This window comes from Typopeltis vanoorti, chromosome 10 (genome assembly GCF_054136105.1).
Source record: "Typopeltis vanoorti isolate ZY-2024b chromosome 10, IOZ_Tvanoo_1.0, whole genome shotgun sequence".
In the NCBI taxonomy this organism is placed as follows: domain Eukaryota; kingdom Metazoa; phylum Arthropoda; class Arachnida; order Uropygi; family Thelyphonidae; genus Typopeltis; species Typopeltis vanoorti.
This window is the reverse complement of record NC_143558.1, coordinates 48,198,505-48,210,916: the sequence shown is the minus strand read 5'-3', so window position 1 is coordinate 48,210,916 and position 12,412 is coordinate 48,198,505. Positions and strand designations below refer to the sequence as shown.

Here is a 12,412-nt window from a genome sequence, read left to right as displayed (position 1 = left end):
GTTTTGGAACAACAGGAAACACGAGGTGCGCAGGGCCTTTCTCCATCTTCCCCCCACACAAGGGGGATTCGCCCTGCCAATCCTCAAATACTGCCACCTAACCAACACTGCTCAGACCATACAGAAAACATTGGCATCAAATCACCCTTCCGGCAATCTGATTAAATACTTCATAGGATTTTTCTTACCCTACTTCGGGACCACTGGCCACGCCGGACCATGTGCGGAGACGGTGCCACAGTGGTACTACACAATATGCAAATGGCAACGGATGGAGTTCGAGTACTTCAGCTCATCCCAAACAAGCTGTACTGGAAAATATTTGACAACTTTGACTGGGAAAAGCCCGATCTGGGCACAAACGAAGAGGTGCTATTCCCAATCTAAAAAACAGCTGGGGACAACCATTTCACCGGGACTTAGCCTGGAGAATCGCATACGGCAGACTCCCGGTGAAACTGGTAAAATCAGCCTACAGCTCGCGACCGTGCAACCCCTTCTGCGACGCAGTAGAAACCATAGGGCACCTCTTCTATCACTGCCCGCCAGTACAGCGTGTTAGGCACAGATGGGCTGAGGTGCTTGCGATCCCAGCGCTCACTTTCGCCGAAGTAGTCTTGCTACAGTTCCTGCCCCCAGTAACCAAAAACAAGAAACACCTGATTTTCCTAATAAATGTGATTAAACATCACATTTGGAAAATCAGAAAAAAACACCTTCTTAACGAGGAGGATCGCATCTATCTCCGTGTTAAGAACTGTCTCTCTGCCTACCTCCGTCGTTTCCTGGAGCAGGAAAGGTACTTACGGGGAGAAGAGCGGTTCCTGAGAAGATGGTGCAACCCACCAACCATCTGCCAGATCATACAGGGGGAATCCGGTTGTGTCTACACTTATAACACTTTCAAGTTGTAGGTGTCGACGCTCTCTCGATCTTCCTTCCTGATCAGCGTTTAACCCACAGGTACCTCTAGTCCTTTCGCAGTTGAAAATGTTTCTGTCCCAAGGTTGGGGTTGACCTGAACAAATCCGGACTGCGAAGGCCAACATCGAGATGGTCCCAAGCCCTTTTCAGGGCGGGATCTTCCGGGCCAGGTCACCTCCGTTCTTATTCCTGGTTTTACTGTTCTGGGTTTTATCGGCAAACTCATTCCTCTATAGAATTGTCTTCCACATAGTCTTTAGAAATATTTACTCTTGTTAAATTTGCTTAGTCTCTCCTTTTTTTTTCCTTTTCAAGATTTTTCCTTTTTAAAAGTGAAAAATCAACGACCGTTTTAGAAGCACCCCTGGAGTGTCAACAGCTAAAACAGGTCAGCTGAGGCCTCTTTTCCCCTACCCTGCTACTACACTCTATCTTTATCCTCTTCTTCTACTATCCGCTGATTCTCAGCACCTATCTTACTCCACAGGCCAATGATGAGATACATTGAACTCACTAATTATTATTTATTATTCAGAGTAATATTCGCTACTCGGCCTTTTGGCTAAGATCAAAGTGTAGTATCTGTTCGTGATCAATTTTATCAGATTTTCCAATTCCAGCTTCTCCCAGAGAGAGAGCACCAGTCCTGCTGCAAAGAAGTGTCCTGGTCTTCTTTGCACCTGGTTGATGGCTGGATGGACATCAACCCCCTTGGGTTTTTATCCCGTAATCGGTATTTTGATTTTTAATTGTTTACAGAAAGAAAGTTTTGAGCACTTGGCTGGCCCGAATTAGAGCTGTATAGAAATATTTCAATCTGTGATCAGGGCCGTCTTTGGGCGTTTATGTTTCCATCTGTCTTTTTCATCGTAAACTGATGACTCACGAATGAGTCGGTTGGAATGGAGTGATGCTTGAGCAAAGTACTTGGTTGCTATCTGGAGTAGAGACGTGGGTATATCTGACAGGTTTCCGTCTTGGTGGAGGATAGTGTTCCTCACGAACCACGGAGCATCGAAGATCATTCGGAGGCATTTGGTTTGGATTGTTTGAAATCTTTTGATGTTGCTAGGAGAGGTGTGGCTCCATGCTGGTGAACCGTAGGTTAGTAAAGGTCTGATGATTGAGTTGCATATTTTTAGTTTGTTTTCTGGACTGACTTTGCTTTTACGGTTGAGTAGAGGGTAGAGTTGAGCTATTGCTGAGTTTGCTTTGTTGTAGGCATGAGAGATGTGGGAGTTGATGCTGAGATGATTATCTAGTTTGATTCCCAGGTATGGTGGTTGATGCTGTGCTTGGGACATCAGAGATAAAAATGTTGAAGAGTAGTGGTGATAATAGGGAGCCTTGCGGGGCACCTGCTGTTATACTTCTTGTAGTGGATCTGAGCCCACGAAGTTTCACTCGAAATTTTCGGTCTTTCAGGTAAAAGTCTATGATTTGGATGAGGTTTAGTGAGTATTTTGCAGTTATTAGTTTATGGATGAAGCCTTTGTTCCACATTTTATCGAAGGCTTTTGCCACATCCAGGAAGATTGCATCTGTATGCTGTGTCCAATTAAATCCGATAGTTATGTATTCTATAAGTCTGTGGATTTGTTGAGTTGTGAAGTGACCGGTTCGAAAAAACCAAATTGTTCTTTTGGGATTAGGTCTTTCTTTTTGAAGGCGTTTTAGTATTATTTTTTCAGCAATCTTCCCAAAGCCCGACAAGAGGCTGATAGGTCTGTAATTCTGGGGGAACTGAGGTGCTTTCCCCGGTTTGTGTATGAGGATTATATCTGCCTCCTTCCAGCGAGTGGGGAAGTAGTTGAGTCTTAGCATCGCATTGATGATAGCCACTAGATGCATTATTGTTTTGTGAGGGAGTGCTTTTATAATTTTGTTTGAAATCTGATCAGGACCTGGTGCTTTTCTGTTGTTGAGATTCTTGATGATTTGGTATATTTCCTTTGGCGTAGTATAGCTTGCGTTGTCTTGGCTGGTGGGTTGATGGAGTGCACACGTCCATGTCTGTGGATTTTTTTCAATGAAGCACAAGTCTGTATGAGTGGGGTTTGGTTAAAATTGCAGTTCCAGGGTGTCTGCAAAGGCTTCTGCATTTTCATCGTCTCGGTAGACCATGCCTTTTTCTCCATGGATTGGTTGTATGTTGGGGTGATCGCTGCGAAGGGCTTTAGTCATTTTCCAAAATGAGTTATCTACACTGTTTAAGGAGCTTAGTTTCCTCTCCCATAGTTGATTCTTATGGTCTTTGATTGCATATCGGAATAGGTTTGTTGCCCTGTTTAGCTCTTGTTTATCCTGTGATGATAGTGTTGTATGGTATCGACGTCTGATCATGTTCTTGTTGCGGATAAGTTTTAGAATCTCTTCTGGGAGTTGGTTAGTTTGTGCTGGAGCAGTAACGGTGGAGGCTGTTGCAAGACCAGTTTGGATTGTGTTTTCCAGTTTACTGATTGCTGCATCTACTTCTTTGGGTGAGGAGATGATTGGGACAGGGCCTGTGATGTTGCAGAGAGTTGCGTTGAGCGTCTTGAGATTTGTAATAGGATTGTCCAGGGATGATTTCTGCTTCCCCAACTAGGGTAAGCAGAACTGGACTGTGGTCAGAGCTAAGATCATTAATAACCTGTAACTGGAACTGATGTGGAGTGTTCCTGAAAATGGCTATATCTAGCATGTCAGGTTTGCCCACTGGTCCGTAGTGAGTTGGTTTAAAAGGACCTGCTATGGTGATGTTTCTTGTCATAGCAAATTTGTGTAGACTCTTCCCATTATTATTGGTGTTTCTACTGTTCCACGCAGGATGTTTTGCGTTAAGGTCTCCCGCCACTATTATTGCTTCGTTTGTGTCAAGGAGCTGGGAGAGCTCTGAGGTTAGGAGTGGTTTGCCTGGAGGGATGTAGACTGAATATAATTTTAGATTACCTGTGTTGTTTGTATGTATTTCAATTCCAGTTACTTCCAGGTTTATAGTTGATGTTTTCTTGATCTCACTGTATCTTATGCTTTTTTAAACAAATATAGCCGTTCCGTCCCCTATCTGTCCTAAGTAGTGTGTAGTACCTTATTTTGGGGTTGTCACAAGGCCGAAGATGCGTTTCGTTGACTAAAATGATATCTATCTTATATTTTTCAGAAAATTCGTTTAGTTCCCAGGAGGTTGTTGTTTAGTCCGTTAGCTTCCAATATTCAATCTGTATTGAGTTGGCTTTGGTGACTGTGTTATCCATTAATCATAGAGAAGATGACTTGTGTGTTTTTGAGAAATTTATTGGTGTCGGCCTGATTGGGATTTGTTTTGCTAAAGGCCGTTAACATCTTTCCTACTATGGCAGGTAGGATTGCTGCAGAGGTTTGGCTGCTAGATGCCGGTTTGTTACTAGTAGAGACCGCAAATTGGTATGATGTCTCGGGAGTAACAGTCCGCGTTCTGAATTCTGTTGTAGTTCGCTTCTGATTGGGCGGGGTGTAGTGCCTTTCTAGCCTTCCGCTGGTTGGATGGGTGGAGTGAACATCCCTTGTAATTGGCTGGGTGTGAGCCATCACAGTTCGCGCACTTAGCAGGTGTGGTTCGTGATTTGATGCAAGTGTGTGAGGGATGATTGTCGCCGCACTTCACGCATCTGTAATCTGCTTTACATAGCTTTTGTGCATGTCCATACTTTTGGCAGCAATGGCATTGACCAGCTAAAGCTTTCCTTCTGAGAGGTTCGGTTTTGATGATTAAACTGCATACTGTTGTAAGATCGTAAAATTCTGTATGGTCTTTACTGATCTCGACTAAGAACAGAGGCATGGGGCGCTTGTCTGCTCAGTACATGGGTGATATCTTAATTGGCTCTAGGCCTTGTGATCTGAGGTCAGTTGCTATTTCTTCAGCTGGTATGGTCTCAGCCAGACCTCTGATGACCACCTTTAGATTTTTTTTTCACTGAGCTGAAAGGTGTGATATGGGACTTTCAGTTCATAAGTCTGGTAAGCTGGCGGTAGTCCGAAGTTCCTTCTGGTTGAATTCGGATTCCTTCATCTGTGCTCTTGGCTGATGTAAATTTGATGTTTGTGTTCTTCAATGTAATTAAAGATCATTTTCGTCTCTGTAATTAAAGACCATTTTTCTTTTGCTCTTAAAATTACTGGTGGAATCCTCTCTTTGGGTTGTGCCCTGGAGGCTCTATTCTTTCATCAAGTTGTGCCGCTAAGTCCATTGGAGTTGTTCTTTCCAAGGGTTGATATATTATTTCAGGATCTGCTGCTGGCGACCCCTTCTTACGCTTCTTTCTGATGAAAACCTGATAGTCTGTAGAGTTATCTGAGTCCACTAGGGGCTGGTCGTTAACCGGCGACATAATCTCTCTGGTGTTATCTTGAGAAGTGCTGGGGAGGGGGGGGTCAGGGGATTGATAGTCCTCTGTTTCAACCTCCTCTATTTGGTGTATTGCTACCTTTCCCGTCCATTTCCTTTGCAGCAGGCCTCCTACATGTTTACAAATTCCCAATAGCTGCTTAAAATCGAGCTCGTCGTATGGTGAGTCCATTATCTGGCTTCAGAGAAAATAGCAGTTGCTCGGGTTTCCCGAGTGGTATGAAAGTGATCTTGTAGACTTTGAGAGTCCACTAGCAAATCCCGTAGACAGCTTAGAGTAAGCTTCTACCAGCAAAAAGTTAGTTTATTATAGGTGACTATCTTAAAAACGAGGGGAAAGGAGTTTCGGGAACTTACTTGAACACAGTGCAAAGACCTAACTCCCTAAAATACCATTCGTCCACCACCGGTCCTCATTGCGGGTTGGGCCTGCCGGCCATCAGACCTCTGCATATTTCATACAGAGGGAAGACAGTAGGTCTCGAACTGTGTTAGTTCCAGCGCAATGCGAACTTCCCGAAACACCTTATATAAAATTCAACTAGACAGACGGAATACGTCCGATCACAACGACAAATAGGCAATCTATGATGCAAATCAGCCATCGTTACGCGAACTTACGATATGAACACTCAAACTAACACCAATACAAACGGCAGCCAAACTCTTGTCCCTGGTCAAAGTGATAACGGATAACTGATGTGACTTGATGGATATCAGTCCCGTGGACTCTGATCCCTTCATCGCTATGAATGATTTCCGGTTTAAAGGAAGAAAGTTTTGAGCACTTGACTCGCCCTAATTAGGGCTGTGTTGAAAGATTTCAATCTGTGATGAGGGCCGCCTTTGGGCGTTTATTTTTCCATCTGTCTTTTTCATCGTAATTTGATGACTCACGAATGAGTAGATTGGGATGGAGTGATGCTTGAGTAAAGTACTTGGTTGCTATCTGGAGGAGAAACGTAGGTATGTCTGGCAGGTTTCTATTTTGATGGAGAATGGTGTTCCTTACAAACTACGGGGCATCGAAGATCGTTCGGAGGCATTTAGTTTGGATTATTTGTAATTTTCTGAGCTGACTTTGCTTCTACGGTTGAGTAGAGGGTAGAGTTGAGCTATTGCTGAGTTTGCTTTGTTGCAGGCATGAGAGATGTGAGAGTTAAAGTTGAGGCGGTTGTCTAGTTGAATACCGAAATATTTGGTGCTGGATTTCCATGGAATAGTTGTGTTGAAAACTTTGAGTTTTCCGTAGTGGGATGTTTTCCGTCTTGTGAAGAGAATGGCAATACTCTTCACAAGACGGAATCAGCATTCACAGCTATTCTCCATTTCCTGAGTTATATTTCCAGGTTTGCTGCTGCAGTCTGCAAGCGCTGTGTAGCTAAGTTCGGCCTGAGAGATCTACTCAAAATTGCCATGTCATCCGCATAGTAAGCTGTGGTGGTTGATGTCGTGTTAGGGGAGTCAGCAACGAAGATGTTAAAAAGCAGCGGAGAGAGCAACGAACCTTGAGGACCACCTGCAGTGATTCTTTTCAAAGAGGATTTGAGTCCTCTCAGCTTGACCTGAATTTTCTGGTTTTTTAGAAAGGTGTCGATAAGTTTGATAAGGTAGAGCGGAACTTTGGCCATAAATAATTTATAGATGGGGCCTTTGTGCCAAACCTTATCAAAGGCCTTTGCTACATCCAGAAAAGCATCTGAATAGTGGTGATAGTGATAAATTCAGTAGTGATAAATTCGACCAGTCTGTGAACGTAATGTGTAGTACTGTGCTCGGTTCGAAATCCAAACTGCTCTTTCGGTATTGTAGCGTTTTTGTTCACCACATCCTGAAGTCGATTGAGGATGATTTTTTCTGCAATTTTTCCCAAGCATGAAAGGAGACTGACGGGTCTGTAACTTTGCGGCAACTGAGGCGCTTTTCCCAGCTTATGAATGAGGATTATATCTGCTTGTTTCCATCGGTTGGAAAATAGTTTAGTCTGTGCATTGCATTTATGATTGCTACCAAGTTCATGACAGCTTCGTGCGGAAGGGCCTTGATTGTTTTGTTATTAATTTCATTTGGGACAGGGGCTTTTTTGTTATTAAGCTTCCTAATGATTGAGTAGACCACTTTAAGTGAAGTGGGACAGATATTTTCACAGTTGTTAGGTTGCTGGAGCGCAGTACGGGCTCGACGGGGAATTTTCTCTCTGAAGACCAACTCCGCATGAGCATAATTAGGACTGCACTGAAGTTGAAGAGCTTCGGTGAGGGTTTCTGCCTTTTCATCGTTCCTATAAACTATACCTCTTTCTCCGTGAATGGAGTAGATATTGGAACGATCCGTACGGATAGCCTTTGCCAACTTCCACAAGGATTTATCTTCAGTTTTCACGGAACAAAGTTTTCTTTCCCATTGTAGATTTCTGTGATCTTTTAATGCATAGCGAAGAGTAAGTTTGATGCTCTGTTCAGCTCTTGGCGATCTTGAGGAGATAGCGTGTAATGAAAGCGACGTCTGATTTTAGTTTTGTTTTTGATTAGAGCAAGGATTTCTTCTGGAAGTAGGTTTACTCGAGCTGGAGTGGAGATAGAAGAGGCTGCAGTTAAGCTAGATTGAATTTTTCTTTCTAGGTTGATGACTGCTGCGTCAATTTCTTCACAAGTGGAGATATTCGGCACTGAATCCATGATAGTGTTGATTGTAGCCTTGAATTTTGTGAAATTAGTAAATGATTGACTGGGAATAAGTTCCGGATCCTCTCCAGTTTTAGAAGTACTGGGTTGTGGTCCGAACTCAGGTCGTTAACTACTTGCAGCTGGAATTGATGAGATGTGTTTTTGAATATGACTATATCTAATACATCGGGCCTGCCGTGTATTCCATAGTGTGTTGGTTCAATCGGGCCTGCGATGATAATATTTCTCAGCTTAGCAAAATTTGAAAGGATTTTTCCGTTGTAATTGGTACACCTGCTATTCCATAAGGGATGTTTTGAGTTTAGATCACCTGCAACTATTGTTGCCTCCATAGTGTCAAGCAGCTGAGAAAGATCAGAGGATAATAAAGTTCTGCCTGGAGGGTTATAAACGGAATATATTTTTAAGATGCCTGCATTAATGGTGTAAATGTAAATTTCTATGCCAGTGTTTTCCAGATTAGTTGTAGGAATATTTTTGATCTCATTATAACGGATGTTTTTCTTGATAAAGATTGCAGTACCTCCACCTCTGGCATTAGGTATATCATTTCTAATTAACGAGTAATTTCTTAGCTTGGGATTATCACATGGCCGCAGATGGGTCTCATTAACTAACTTGATATCAATTTTGTAGTGGGTAGCAAATTCTTGGAGTTCTAGAATGTTGTTGCTGAGTCCATTAGCATTCCAGAATGCAACCTGTATAGAATTTATTGTGATGGCAGAATTATCCATTAATCAACGAGAATATGACTTCAGTATTTTTAAGAAATCTGTTTGTGTCAGCCTGGTTTGGATTTGATTTGCTAAAAGCTGATAGCATTTCTCCCAAAGTAGCAGCAAGCACTGTAGCAGAGTTTTGGCTGCTTGGTGTGGTTTCTGCCGATTTGTTGCATGAGGAAACTACAGAGGCATATGATTTATCAGGTGTAATAGCCCGCACTTTAAGTTCCGATTTAAGGTGTGTGACTCGCTTCTGAGTGGGCGGGGTTACTGCCTCCCTAGTCCTTGTCAGGTTAGATGGGTGGAGTGAACAGCCCTTGTAATTAGCTGGATGTGGGCCGCCACAGTTAGCACACTTAGCAGGAGTGGTTCTTGGTTTGGCACATGTGTGCGAGGGATGATTATTTCCGCACTTCACACATTGTATTCCGCCCTACAAAGTTTCTGCACATGACCATACTTTTGACATGGTCATGCGCAGAAACTTCGTCATGCGCAGATGGCATTGTTTGGCAGATGTCTTCCTTCTAAGGGGTTCAATTTTGATAACGAAGTTACAGGCAGTTTTAAGGTCATAAATTTCTCTATGGTCTTTACTGATCTCGACCAAGACCAGAGGCATGGGGCGCTTGTCTGCTTGGTACATGCGCGATATCTTAATCGGCTCAAGGCCTTGTGATCTCAGGTCAGTAACTATTTCTTCGGCTGGTATGGTCTCAGCCAGTCCTCTGATTACCACCTTTAAATTTTTTTCGCTTTTAGGCTGAAACGTGTGATATGGGACTTTCAGTTCATCCATAAGTCTGGTGAGCTAGCGGTAGTCCGAAATTCCTTCAGGTTGAATACGGATTCCTTCATCTGTACTCTTGGCTGATGTAAATTTGATATTTGCATTCTTCACGTCGCTGTAATTAGAGACCATTTTTCTTTTGTTCTTAAAATTACTGGTGGAATCCTCTCTTTGGGTTGTGCCCTGGACTCGGTCTCTATTCTTTCATCAGGTTGTGCTGTTAAGTCCATTGGAGTTGTTCTTTCCAAGGATTGATATATTATTTCGGGATCTGCTGCTGGCGACCCCTTCTTACGCTTCTTTCTGCTGACAACCTGATAGTTTATAGAGTTATCTGAGTCCACTATGGGGTGGTCGTTAACCGGTGATATTTTCTCTGGTGTTATCTTCAGAAGTGCTGGGGAGAGGGCCAGGGGATTGGCAGTCCTCTGATTCAACCTCTTCTATTTGGTGAATTGCTACCTTTCCTGGCCATTTCCTTTGGAGCAGGCCTACATGTTTGAAGACTGCCAAGAGCTGCTTAAAATCGAGCTCATCGTATAGGGAGTCCATAATTTGGCTTGAGAGCAAATAGAGGTTTTGGGTTTCCCGATTAATCCTGTAGAGTGGGAGTCTACTAGTTAATCCCATAGACAGCTTAGAGTAAGCGTCTACCAGCAAAAGGTTAGTTTGTTATAGGTGACTGTCCTAAAAACAAGGAAAAAGGAGTTTCGGGAACTTACTTGGACACAGTACAAAGACCTACCTCCCTAAAATACCATTCAACCACCACCAGTCCTCATTGCGGTTGGGGCCTGTCGGCCATTAAACCTCTGAATATTTCATACAGAGGGGGAGATAATAGGTCTCGAACTGTGTTAGTTCCAGTGCAATGCGAGCTTCCCGAAAAACCTTATAGAATTCAACTAGGCAGAGTGTAAAGGAATATGTCCGATCACGATGACAGCAAAAACAAAACCCCTGATCCCCTGGTCAAGGTCAGCTCTTCTCAGCGTACTGTCCAGTGTGGATCCAGTCGACGCGACCGTAGATGAAAGTGCTGTTTCCAGATCGTGGTTGGTAAGATCTTTGTCTTTTACTCCTTTTTTTGTCTCTTTTTTGCTTGGTGCCTTTAGTAGTCTTCCACCTCTAGCTTGCCTAGTAGGAGATTTCTGCTAAAGGGGAAGGAACACTTAGCGACTCTATGTCCTTTTGCTAATAGACTTTTAGTCTAATTTTTTTGCTGGTAGGACCTCTTCCTACGGGATTTTTTCTATCTGATCTACCACCACGATCACAGTTTCCAACTCTTTTTCATCCTTTTGACTTTATCCTAGGACTAGTTATGACCTCTCTACTTCCTAGGGTTTGAACGCTTGGGTTCGATACCGAACCCACTCTGTCAATGAGGCGCATCTGTCAAGCACTATGCGAGGCAGTAGGCTCCTCAAACATCTATGGATTTACCCCATACGGGCCTGAAAAGTACCAGATAATCGTCAAAAACAACGAAACGAGGGACAAACTCCTGGAAGGTTTCAAATGTGGGGAGATTGAAATCAACCCCTTCTTATGATGAGAAACGTTGAACTCACAAATTATTATTGATATTCATACTTGGTGTCACATGTATTTGATCAGATATTTGGTTTCACCTTTCACCCCCTATGGTAGTGGCAGGTTTCAAGTGGTTTTAAAGAACACTGAGACCAGGAACAAACTACTTGAAGGTTTCGAATGTGGTGGAAAGAAAATAGTTCCCTTCATGGTGGGGAACATTCTAAGAATGCATAAAATCTCCAGATTCCCATTGGAATACATAGAAAACGACGACAAAGTCATCCATGACGTGTTCGTGAAATGGGGCGTCGTACGTAACGTACAAATCCTGAGTGATGTGGATAACCCCCGAATGGAAGTTAGGCGAAGTAATCATCTCTCTAGAGATGAAAACTGCCGTCCCAAACTTCGTCGTCATAGGATCCGAGTGTAAAAAAGCAATGCTTCAGGTGTGGTGCCTTCACCCATCTTGGGGGCAGACTGCCCTCGACTGAAATGTAAAAATTGCCTCAAAGCAGGCCATACCCAAGAAAAAAGTGAAGCAGCTTGCCTTAAATGTGGTGCCATAGACCACAAAGTAGACACGTGCCCATGCAGAGAGGATGGGAGGTGCTATCATACCAGCCATAGTAATGGAGTAATGGAGCTAAAGGATGCAATGGAGCTACCAACAACAGAAAGCCATGTTGCTACCGCTGAAAGACCCAAAACAAAATCAAACAAGAAACACCGTAAGGCAAAAGAAGCACCCACAACTGCAGAAGTAACCAGTAAAGATAAAACAGAGACAGCCGAGGATCAAACCATCACAACAGTAATCTCAGCAGAAGGACAGAAGGAACACAACCTACTGAGGACACAGAGGAGCCAATCGGAACAGAGGAAGAAACAACGAAAGAAAGCGAAACAGAAGAAATGAAAATTAGCAAAGAAGGCACACAAAAACGCCCAGGAAGCCCACAGGAGAGCAACACTGAAAAGCTAGGAAACGATTTACTAAAAGATGCTAAGAAACCGAGTGAAGATACAGCAAAACCCTCCAAACTCTATAAACGTTTTCGCAACGGAAGCGCATTATTAAGAAGGTTTAAAGGACCCAGAGAAACTGCAGAAAAACTGTTTGCACTAATGAGCAAGACAGAAGACTCTTTCTCAAGAATCTAGAGAACAACATTCGTATGCAATGGCACAGATTATTCGTAAAAAACATACGCACTGTTGTGCCTGACCAAATAAGGGGACAAATAGACCTCAATGAGGAGGAGTTAGCATAGCTATGCGACACTGTCAATGTGCTGACGGAATCAGAACGCGAAGAAGAATGTCCCTGGATCCTGCTAAACTTTGCCAAAATGTTTGTTAAGCTTGGGAAATAATA

At 43.2% G+C, this 12,412-nt stretch overlaps 1 pseudogene; it reads left to right on the top strand.

Moving 5' to 3' along the window:
- The first annotated feature begins 1,466 nt into the window (after nt 1-1,466).
- LOC150102398 (U2 spliceosomal RNA) lies at nt 1,467-1,549 on the top strand (annotated as a pseudogene).
- The last annotated feature ends 10,863 nt before the right edge of the window (nt 1,550-12,412 follow it).